This window comes from Dipodomys ordii, unplaced genomic scaffold, assembly GCF_000151885.1.
Source record: "Dipodomys ordii isolate 6190 unplaced genomic scaffold, Dord_2.0 Scaffold3, whole genome shotgun sequence".
Classification (NCBI taxonomy): domain Eukaryota; kingdom Metazoa; phylum Chordata; class Mammalia; order Rodentia; family Heteromyidae; genus Dipodomys; species Dipodomys ordii.
The window spans coordinates 37,226,854-37,237,602 of NW_012267219.1; the positions used below are offsets into that span (position 1 = coordinate 37,226,854).

General features: G+C 41.2%; 2 protein-coding genes and 1 long non-coding RNA gene across 4 annotated transcripts in view; all 3 read right to left on the reverse strand.

The window, feature by feature from the left end:
• Positions 1-786, reverse strand: part of Mterf2 (mitochondrial transcription termination factor 2) — a 15,777-nt gene extending 14,991 nt beyond the window's left edge. For both annotated transcript variants that reach the window (XM_013022361.1, XM_013022355.1), the window contains exon 1: positions 682-786. The gene's annotated coding sequence lies outside the window, so the exon portion shown is untranslated. The remainder of the gene's footprint in view (positions 1-681) is intronic.
• The window catches only part of Cry1 (cryptochrome circadian clock 1), a 52,909-nt gene that overhangs the window by 873 nt on the left and 41,287 nt on the right, over positions 1-10,749 (reverse strand). The window lies entirely within an intron of this gene.
• Positions 5,180-7,261, reverse strand: LOC105990052. The gene is made up of 3 exons (XR_001175280.1): positions 7,182-7,261; positions 7,001-7,108; positions 5,180-5,814 (listed from the first exon to the last, which is right to left on the reverse strand). It is a non-coding gene; the product is annotated as an uncharacterized LOC105990052 (long non-coding RNA).

Sequence of the window (10,749 nt, forward strand, 5' to 3'; positions counted from 1 at the left end):
ACACACACACACACACACACACACACACACAAAGCAACTTCCTGTAGAGTTACTGGAACCACACTCCTTGAATTAAGGCAAATGGCTGAGGAAGTCACTTTACTTAGTCCTGCCTCAGTTTGGCCAACAGGAACAAGGTAATACTACTTCTGGCAACAGTGCAGACTAAACGGGGTAATGCCATAAATTGTTTATAATAATAATCTTTCTCATATACAAACTGGTTAGTACCATATAGTCCATTTTAAGATGAGGAAACATATCCAGGCAAATAGCTTATCCAGGGTTGCAACAAATGACAGAGCCTGGATTTGACGCCCCCCCCGTCCTTCCCTTCCCCCCCCGCCCCCCTTTTCTGGAGTCCTGGTCAGTCCCGCGTCCTCCATGCTGTAATCAGTAATGCTCCTGGTCAGCGTGAAATCACGAGGTTTCATGTTTCGTAAGAGTTTCTGAAGAGTGGATTCCACTTGTATAATACACATCACTTTTGTAGCCAAGACAGTCCCCTCTGTAACTCTGCTCACAGTTTAAAACAATCCCAAGGTTTTACCAGCAAGGAAAAATGAAAGCCACAAACTTTGCACCTGTGGTGCTTCGGGTTGGCCCAGGCCAGAGCTTCTGGCCCGCATGCGGTCCGCAAGCGGGCGGCCACCGAGCAGACCGCACAGGGGGTCAGCTTACCCGGGGAGGGACGCCCTCTTAGCCAGGTGCCCGAATCCCAGCTCCGTCCTCCTCCAGCGGTCCTCCCTCTGCAGCCCCGCAGCCCGTCTCCTCGGAGGGAGGTAGGACAAGGACCAGGGTGGGAGCCATTCGCCCGCAGCCAATCAGAGCTCGGGAAACTGGAGCTCCCAAAGCCACGTCCCATAACCTCCCCAAGTAGCCAATCAGACCTCGGCACACGAGCTACGTAACCCTTACGCAGCGCGGGGGCGGAACTGAAACGCGGAGGCTGGCGGGCGTGGGAATCCGTTTTCAGCCGACGGACCTGGCGCCGGCAGCGCCCGCGCCTGACGTCTTCCACCCTCCCTTCCCAGCAGTTTAAATTCCAGGCGCTTTGCCCCCACACAATGTCATAACCCAGAAGTTAAAAAAAGAAGGAATAATTCAGAAACTTTGTATTTTATTATTTTTGCTAGGCCTGGGGCCTGGACTCAGGGCCTGGGCGCTGTCCCTCAGCTTCTTTTGCTCAAGGCTAGCACTCTACCTCTTGAGCCACAGCGCCACTTCTGGCTTTCTGTTTATGTGGTCCTGAGGAATCGAACCCAGGGCTTCCTGCATGCTAGGCAAGCACTCTACCACTGAGCCATTTTTGCAGCCCAGAAACTATTTTTAAACAATTGTCAAAATAATTTTCTTTAAACACCTAAAGCTTCCTTGAAATCTAAGCTCTCCACAGCCACTTCCGACCCTGCTCTATCCCAGCAGCCATCCTAAAAGCCATTCATCCATTCATTCATTTCCCTCTATGTTCAAATACTTGTTTTTCTCATCACTTGCCAAATGGTTTACATTCTAATTGTGTGTTGATTCCCAACCTTACAAACCAAACCAAACATTTCTCCTTAAAGACAAGAGCTGTCACTTATTCTTGTATTTAGCCACCTAAACTACTTACATTCATGCCATACCTGCTAAGGGCCAATTCGTGAAACTGCAATGAGACTGTGGTGGTGGGAAAGGTAAGCAAAATAACATAACCTCCTGTCCTAATTGAAGATAAAGACGATACCTAGATGATCGCAATCACAATTAAGTGCTGCCAAAGTCCTGCGTGTTCTGTGTGCATGGACTTCTTTCTCAAGCTGGTGGTCTCTTCGGCCTTGTGTTCCCAAGTCTACTGAAATCTTAATAAAGCCCTCTCACGTAACAATGCTCGATAGGAAATGGACTCATTACCTTGCTCATGTAACTGTAAACCCCTCTGCAGAGTATCTTTCCAATAAAAATATATTAAAAAAGAAATGCAAATAAAGAAATATTGCCCTCTCCTCCAGGAGTGAACATTACTTTTCTGTAAGCATGCTTGGCATACACTTAGCTACTTAGGAATTGTCAATAAAATCTGAGCCTAGCCTTAGAAAGCAGGTTATGTTCAACAGGCTTTGTTTAGAGGAACTGACATTTGCACTTTAGCCTCACTGAGTGGAGCCAGAGTTCTGGCTCCTTATCTCCAAACCAACTTGATATCCAGATACTGTGGATTAACGTAACAGCTAGTATAGAAAATTGGCAGGAATGCATGTTCAGCAACGGGTCTACTTCAAAGTTACTAGCACTAAACTACTCTTATTGTATGTGAACTTACTGCAAACCTTTTCTTGAAACGAAAGAATTTGGAGTCCTAACTAAAACTTGCAATTAGAAAGAGAGAATTAAAGTAGGAAGGCATATTAAAGTAAAAAGGAATATGAACTCAGAATTAAAGTAAGAAGGAATATGAACTCAGAGCTTAAAAACTACGTTGCAATAACTGGCCAGACATATTCACCAAGGTACTGGAAGCTTGCACTCAGTTCCATACTATTGTATGAGAAATAAGAATATATTTATGAACCTCTATTCTAATCAGTACTTGAATTTGACTGACTCAGCTGCACTAACTGTATAAAATAAATGCTACCCAGACTTTATTTCAAGTACCATAACAGTACCTTTCCAAGGCTATATAATGAGGGGGGGGAAAAACCAACAACCCTTACAGAGTTGGGCACCAGTGGCTCAGGCCTGTAATCCTTGCTACTTAGGAGGCTAAGATTTGGAGAAGTAATGTTAAAGGTCAGTCCGGATGGAAAAGACTATGCAATTCCATCTCCAATTAACCAGCAAAATATTGGACTGAAAGTGTGGCTCAGGTGGTAAAGTGCCAATGAAGCAGGCAATCTGAGAGTTTGAGGCCCTGAATTCAAACCCTGGTGCCACCAATAAACCAAACCAACAAAACAAAATGAAAGGGCTGACTCAGTGGTAGAGTGCTTGCCTTGCATGCATGAGGCCCTGGGTTTGATTCCTCAGCACGACATACGCGGAAAATGCAGGAAGTGGTGCTGTGGCTCCAGTGGCAGAGCGCTAGCCTTGAGCTGAAGAGCTGAGGGACAGCGCCTAGGCCCAGAGTTCAGGCCCCATGACCAACAACAAGAAAATAAAGGAAAGGGAAAGGGAAGAAAAAAACAATAGGGAGATGAGACAGATTACTATTATATGCATTTTCAACAAAATGAGACATGTTCAAGTTGTAAAAATATCTTGACATTTCTATTACATGAGAGATTCTTTAAAATGTTTTGTGCATTTCAAATTTACTATTTTTCTATTATTTATACTTAATGCTGAAATAAATATGAATATACAGATGTCTTTCTGCTTTATTGATTTACTGTCATCCAGAGATATGTTCAATAGTGGTATGGCAGAGGTATAGGGAAGGTATATTTTTAATGTTCCGAGGAACCTCCATACTGATTTCCATTGTGGTTGCATCAGTTTGTATTCCTGCTAAAAGTATATGAGGGTTCCTTGTTCCAGCATCCTCACCAGCATTTGCTGTTTTCATGATAGCTGCCATCATGAGTGGAGCAAGATGGACTCTTTAGTGTAGTTTTGATTTGCATTTCCTTTTGGCTACGGATGTTGAAAATGCCTTTGGCTAAGGATGTTGAAAATGTCTTCATGTATCTACTAGTGATTTGGATTTCTTCCTATGAAAACTATTCAGTTTCCTTGCCTATTTATTAACTGGATTATTTGTTCTCTTGCTGTTTAATGTTTTGAGTTCTTTGTATATTGTGAATACTAACCATTTATCTGTTGGACAGCTGACAAAGATTTTCTCCCATTTTGTGGACAAACTTACTAATTTAAGCAAACATGAATAGCATAAGGACGCTGTAGGTTCATTCAGAAGCTGGATGTCCTCAACTAAATGTTTAAGTTGTCAGCACAGTATTTTGGTCATAAGAATTCAAGAGGAAGAACAGTATATTTCAGTGTAACCAAGGCACAGCAGCTCCTCCTTCAGTGACTCATTTTAGCCACAATTTAGACCAGAACTGAAAATGCTTTATGAAAAAGCTCTTCAAAGATATAAATCACCCACATGGTATCACAGTATTTATACTGAAACACTGTTCTTTTGCTGACATGCATTAAATGGAATCTTTTCCCTCTGGGTGGTGATGATGAATGGTAGATCTAGCACTTTCCTGGTTTTGCATAGTGCTCTGCAGAGTGGGATGTGAAGAACTCCACTTTTTAACTAGTATTAAAAGGTAAGGCAGTGGCTTTGTTTATTCTTTTCTCAGTCATGGAATGTACTGATGACCATAGTGTATAATAATTACTGATGATGGGAAAATAAACAGTCACTGGTTATAATTCACAAGAACTTGCCTACAGGAGAACAGTCAATGGAAAACAATAGTAGTAACAGTACTGGCAGCTCAGCATGAACTAGCTATCAAATACCGCTGTATATGCTGTGTACTGTACAATCCGGGGGCTATGCATCCCTTACAGCTAATATTTACTGAGCTCTGTACCACGTGCTAGACACTGTTAATGAGCACTTTACATGGACTGGAACTATGAAACAGATGCTACTCTCACCCTCATTTCACCGTGACAGAAAGGTGGCTAGAAGGTTAAGGTCCAAGATCACAAAGCTACTAAGTGGCAGAGCCAACCAGTGACTTCAGAACCAACCCTTTCATTTTTTCTTTACTGATGCCTGGGTTTTAACTCAGGACCTTGTACTCTCAACTGCTTTTTGCTGCTCATAGCTAATACTCTATACCACTTAAGCCATGCCACCGATCTGGCATTTTGCCGGTTACTTGGAGAAAGAATGGTATCTGACTTTTTTTCCCCTGGCCTGGGCTGGCTTCAAAACCAGACCTTCACTTCTCTCCTTAGGAACTAGGATTACAGGTATGAACCATCAGCAATCTCGAGGAACCCACACTCCTAACTGTTGTCCCATACAGCCTTAGAGTAGCAAAACCCATTATGTAAAAAATGGCTTTTAAACATTTTAAATGTTTCTTGCAGATGATTTTGAAAATATCACTTTATTAAATGTATATGGTACCCATTCATTTATTCACTCATTCATTCAAATGGTAGTAACGCTCTCTTACCAAACACAAACAAAAAAAGAAAATGCACAAAATACACAAGATTCTATATTTGCATATACTTTAATAACAAAGTCATTTTAGTTATAAATGAACAAAGAGGAGAAAGAGAACACATGATTTTCCCAGAAGTTTGGGCCAAGACAGGCACAGGCATACATGAAGCTTTAAAACATAGAATGGACAAGTTAAAAGAGGCAACACTACTAATTTTGATTACACACATTTTCTAAAACATGGTTATCAAAGAGCGTGACATTAGATCAAACAACAATGTTAAGAAAATTTTGTCCTAGGATTTTAACAAAGTTTTTTTTAAGAAAGTCTAAAAACCTCCTTCTTTCCCAAACTGACTCTTCCAACTTTGAATTTTATGTCAGAATACCAGTTTTCATTTTTAACTTTTACCATACATGAAAATTTATCAAAAATATACTGATGGGTATCTACTAATTATGACTATATTTACATTAAGCAAATTATTTTGCCAAGTTCTTTATATACAAATTATCATTTGTCCTACATGAAATTCATTAAAAAGTTGAAACCACAGAAATGGCATTAGAAATAATGCATTTGAAATGTAACTGCTTTCCATCAATGAAGAACATTTTTAAATAATTCAATGAAAAGTATTGAATTTCCCACCAATTTCAGCTGCAACAGTATTCCTCCTGAATGTTTTCTGTGATTTAAGGGAAAGAAAACTGAGTAAAGATTGATTACAATGAATTAAATAATAAATTTGATGAGTGTTTATTGAACTTAGCTTCAAGAAATTTATAGTCTGATTAGGTTAGTATAAAAGTTAAGCACTAAAAACATAGTTTATGATAATTGAAGAAAGTAAGCCTTCAAAAACTTTTTAGCAAATACACAATATAAATATCCTTCATGTTAATTTAAATCACAAAAATAGCGTAAAATGATAACCCAAAGCCAATTAAACTGGTTTTTGGTATTTCTAAAGAGGGCCAACATTAAAAAAAAAAAAAAAAAGAAGAAGTATGAAGATTCTGGGAGCCAGGCACTGGTAGGCCTGTAACCCAAGCTACTCAGGAGGCTGAGATCTGAGAATCACGTTTCAAAGACAGCCCAGGCAGAAAAGTCCCCATGGAACTATTACAGTCAATTAACTACTCAAGAACAGGAAGCAGCACTGTGATTAAAAGTGATAGAGTGCTAGCCTTGAACAAAGAGCTCAGGGACAGCACTTAGGTCCCGAGTTCAAGCCCCGCAACAGACAATAAAATAAAATAAAGCTGGGCACAGGTGGCTCACACCTGTAATCCTAGCTATCCAGGAGGTTGGTTCAAAGCCAGCCCGGGCAGGAATGTTTGTGAGACTCTTATCTCCAATTAACCACCAGAAAACCAGAAGTGGCTGTGTGGCTCAAGTGGTAGAGCATTCGCCTTGTGCTGAAAAGCTCAGGGACAGTGCCCAGGCTCAGAGTTTAAGCCCCACAACTGACAAAAATAAAAAAACAAAATAAAAATTGGTGGCCTCACAGCAGATACAATAAATTTATAAGTGATGAAAAGGCAAAGATTTGGGGGGAAATAAAAAGAGGACACTTTGTTCTAGACTCATCAACACCTAGGAAAAACTGTCTTTTTCAAAGAAAAAAACTGAATACAAAGCCGTAAGGTTTTCAAACATGTGTATCATTGAGATGAGGGTAGACAGAACGCAGTACTCTCCAGTACAGAGGTCTCTTTCTTTTTCAATAACTAAGTGGATGTATAGAAGTGCTTAAGAACTACTGATTCAGGATTCTTTGGCTTCAAAGTAGAGATTAGCTCTAGTTTGGAAATGATCTTATTTAATTAGACATTGTACTAAGGCAAGAGATAAAGCTCTAAAGTATTTACCTAATTAGTTGGTGCTCTGTCTCTGGACTTTGGGACCAATACTCTGTGAGTCCTCTTCCTGACTAGGGCGTTTCCCACTGCTAAGACCAGTGCCCATCGAGCTTCTTCCTACATGTTTGAGAAGTGTACATTAGGATAAGAAAGGCGCAAAGCACAATGTGCTCAAATGTTGCTCTCTTACCTTGCTTTAACAGATGCATTTGCTGACTGTCTCCATGAGCATAATGTAAAATACCACTCCCTTGAGAACAACCTGCATTTAAAACATAGGAAAACTCTTTAAAATCTAAGATGTCTATCAGGGCTACAAAATCTGAAGCCAGGCACACTGGGATATGCCTTGCAGAACTTGGGAGGCTGGATGGGGCAGATAATCACAAATTGGAGGCCAGTGTGAGCTGACCTTCAGCACAGACACATTGCTCTAACCAAAGATGACAATGCCACAGTCCATCATGATTGACCTGTACCATCAACAGCATCAAACGGGTTTTACACTTGAGAAAATTAATGTAAGGCAGAAGTTTCATTAAAGGACATTGAAAGTAATTCCAGGGAGAGCTGAGTAGACTATTAATGCTGAAATTGTGAATGACATCTGTTCTTCATTTTTCTATCTCTCTGACTGCTGCTGAATTCTCTATAGTGAAAGGATTTTTTTAGAAGCTTTGAAGTATAAGTTTCATACCACAAAAATCAATCTCCATTAAGTATAATTCAGTGACATTATTATTATTATTATTATTTTGGTCATGGGGCTTGAACTTGGGGCCAGGACGCTGTCCCTGAGCTCTTTTGCTCAAGGCTAGGGCTCTACCACTTTGAGCTACCACCACTTCTGGTTTTCTGGTGATTAACTGGAAATAAAAGTGTCATGGACTTTCCTGCCTGGGCAGGCTCTGAACTCTGATCCTCAGATCTCAGCCTTCTGAGTAGCTAGGATGACAGGTGTGAGGAACAGGCATCTTGCTTGCTGTGAACTTTTTGAAGTTAACTATGGTATTGTGCATCCATCACCACAATCCAGTGTTAGGACATTTTCTCAGTCCCCAAAGATCTCTCACGACCGCTTCATTCACTCCTCCTTCTTATTAAATCCTAAGCTCAAAGTAACCACTAATCTTTTTTTTTTTTTTTAAATCTTTAGTGATTTCCCGTTACTGGGCAGTTCACGTAAATGGATTCGTGTAGCCCGTGGTCAGTCATGTCTTTATCAAGTTCACATGCACATCCTACGTACAATATGAGTATTTTTTTTCTTTTGGTGAGAATTGTTTCATGTAATACATTTTGGCTCCTGTAAGTGAAATGGGCATTTGCAAGTCTTTATGTGAACATATGTTCTTGTTCACTTAGGAATAACATTTCTGGGGTATAGTAAAATCATGCATAGCTTTGCCAAACTGATTTTACAAAGTGGTTGAACTGTTTTATTCCCCACCTCTCAACAAAACACCTGTGACTTTTTGCCCCTTTTTACCACATCTGGTTCTTTTATTTCTATCCTAGCCACTCTAGAGGGCAGAGGTAGCAATCTGCTTGTTTGCTTGGTACTTTCCAGGCTAGAGCACTAAAATCTTCAGTGACAGCTGGTCCCTGAGTGGCTGTCAAACATTAGCTCACAAACGTGGGAAATCTGCATTTCCTTAGTGACTAATAATACTGATGAGCAATTTAAAGTAGAAGAAAATTACACTGAAAGTGAAAATGAACACATACTACTACTAGGAAACAGACTGTGGTTGCTTTATTATAAAAACAAGGGGCCAGGCGCTGGTGGCTCATGCCTGTAATCCTAGCTACTCAGGAGGCTGAGATCTGAGGATCGCGGTTCAAAGCCAGCCTGGGCAGGAAAGGCTGTGAGACTCCTATCTCCAATAAACCACTAGAAAACCGGAAGTGGCGCTGTGGCTCAAGTGGTAGAGCACTCACCTTGAGCTGAAGAGCTGAGGGACAGCGCCCAAGCCCAGAGTTCAAGTCCCACGACCGACTAAAAACAAACAAAAAAACCCCCAAAAACCCAAAACAAGAACAAGGGTATCTGTATGGTAGCTTATTACTTTCCTGAGGACATACACACTAAAGTATAAAAGTGAGAAGTAAAAAACTGCAATTTGTGGCTGGGTGCTGGTAGTTCACGCCTGAAATCCTAACTTCTCAGGAAGCTAAGATCTGAGAACTGCAGTTCAAAGCCAGCCCAGACAGGAAAGTCCATGAGAGTCTCAGCTCCATATTAACTACCAAAAAGCCAGAAATGGCACTGTGGCTCAAAATGGTAAAGCACTGAGCACAAAAGCTCAGGGACAACTCCTAGGTCCTTATTTCAAGCCCTAGGACCCAGCACCAAGGGAAAAAAATGCAATTTGTACTGTGAAGAATTTTCTGTAGTCTTTTAAAAATCTGAAAAGCGTCATACAGAATCTTGCCTTGTGATGTGCTCTGTAAAGCACTGTGCAACAAAAGCCCACAGAAAGGCAGGTGGACGGGGAGCCAGATGGGCTGAGGAGGAATGCTTGAGAGCAGTCCCGACTCCAAGGATGTTTCCACAACTATCCCACTTCCAGGTCTAGCGTGTTTCTCCTCCATCTGCCTACCCACATTTCACCTAACCCATCATCTTTTGAAAACACAACTTGAAACTCCTTCCAGTGATCTGTCCTATTACAGCAGAGGCCAGAACCTTCAGATATATCACTGTTTCCATTTGTCTTTGTCACTTTCACTCCCCTAGACTATAATGTCAGAGCGTTTTTTGGCTTCTATGCCTTTAAAAGGCATCTTAAAGCACGAGTAGCTCCAAAGCAAGGATTAAACTATTAATTCTTCCTAATGTTTGTACATTTGTGAGACAAAAGTATCCCGATGTAATCTGCTGCCACAGTTAGCTCTGGAGTTTTCTCTAAATTACGGCTTAATGGGAGTGGACCAGGACGCACATGCATCTCACTGCGGCTACCTAAGTGCTTCACAGAGCTTTGGCCTCTCATTCTCAGCTGTGGCTTGTGAACCAAATAAGAGAGCTGAAAGAACTGGGAGATGATGTATTGTGGGGATTTGCTCCAGATTGTAGAAGACCCTGAGAGAGAACATTTCTCAAGTATACTACCATCACTGGCAACTATTTGCTGAGTGAATCACATTCTAGTAAAGTACAGAGGTCCTATACATGTATATTCTGAGTTCTTACTATACTGTGAACCTTGAGCTTTACAACTGCCTTATAGATGATGTGCATCTCAGGAGAATTTTCTCTTTTTTTTTGCTGGTCATGGGGCCTGAACTCTGGGCCTGGGTCTGGGCGCTGTCACTCAGCTCTTCAGCTCAAGGCTAGCGCTCTACCACTTGCGCCACAACGCTACTTCTGGCTTTTTCCATTTATGTGGTGCTGAGGAATTGAACCCAGGGCCTCATGAATGCAAGGCAAGCACTCTGCCACTGAGCCATCTTCCCAGCCCCAGGAGAATAAAAATTTTGAGTGCCATCTGACAACTTAAAATTCTTCACCCTTCTAGGGGTCAATGCTTGCCCAGCATATGTGAAGTCCAATTTAACCCTCAGCATGGCAAAAATAAAAAGACCTCATTTGGTTTGCAAGACTGCTATCTTGTCCCAATGCCTGCTACATGTAATGATGTTGTCCATCTTTAAAATGTCACCAGTGCGCAGGGGGGTTGGATGTGCGCACACATGAATGTAATATGCAAAGATCCCATTGACACTATTCTTATAATTTTTTTTTTTTTGGGTCC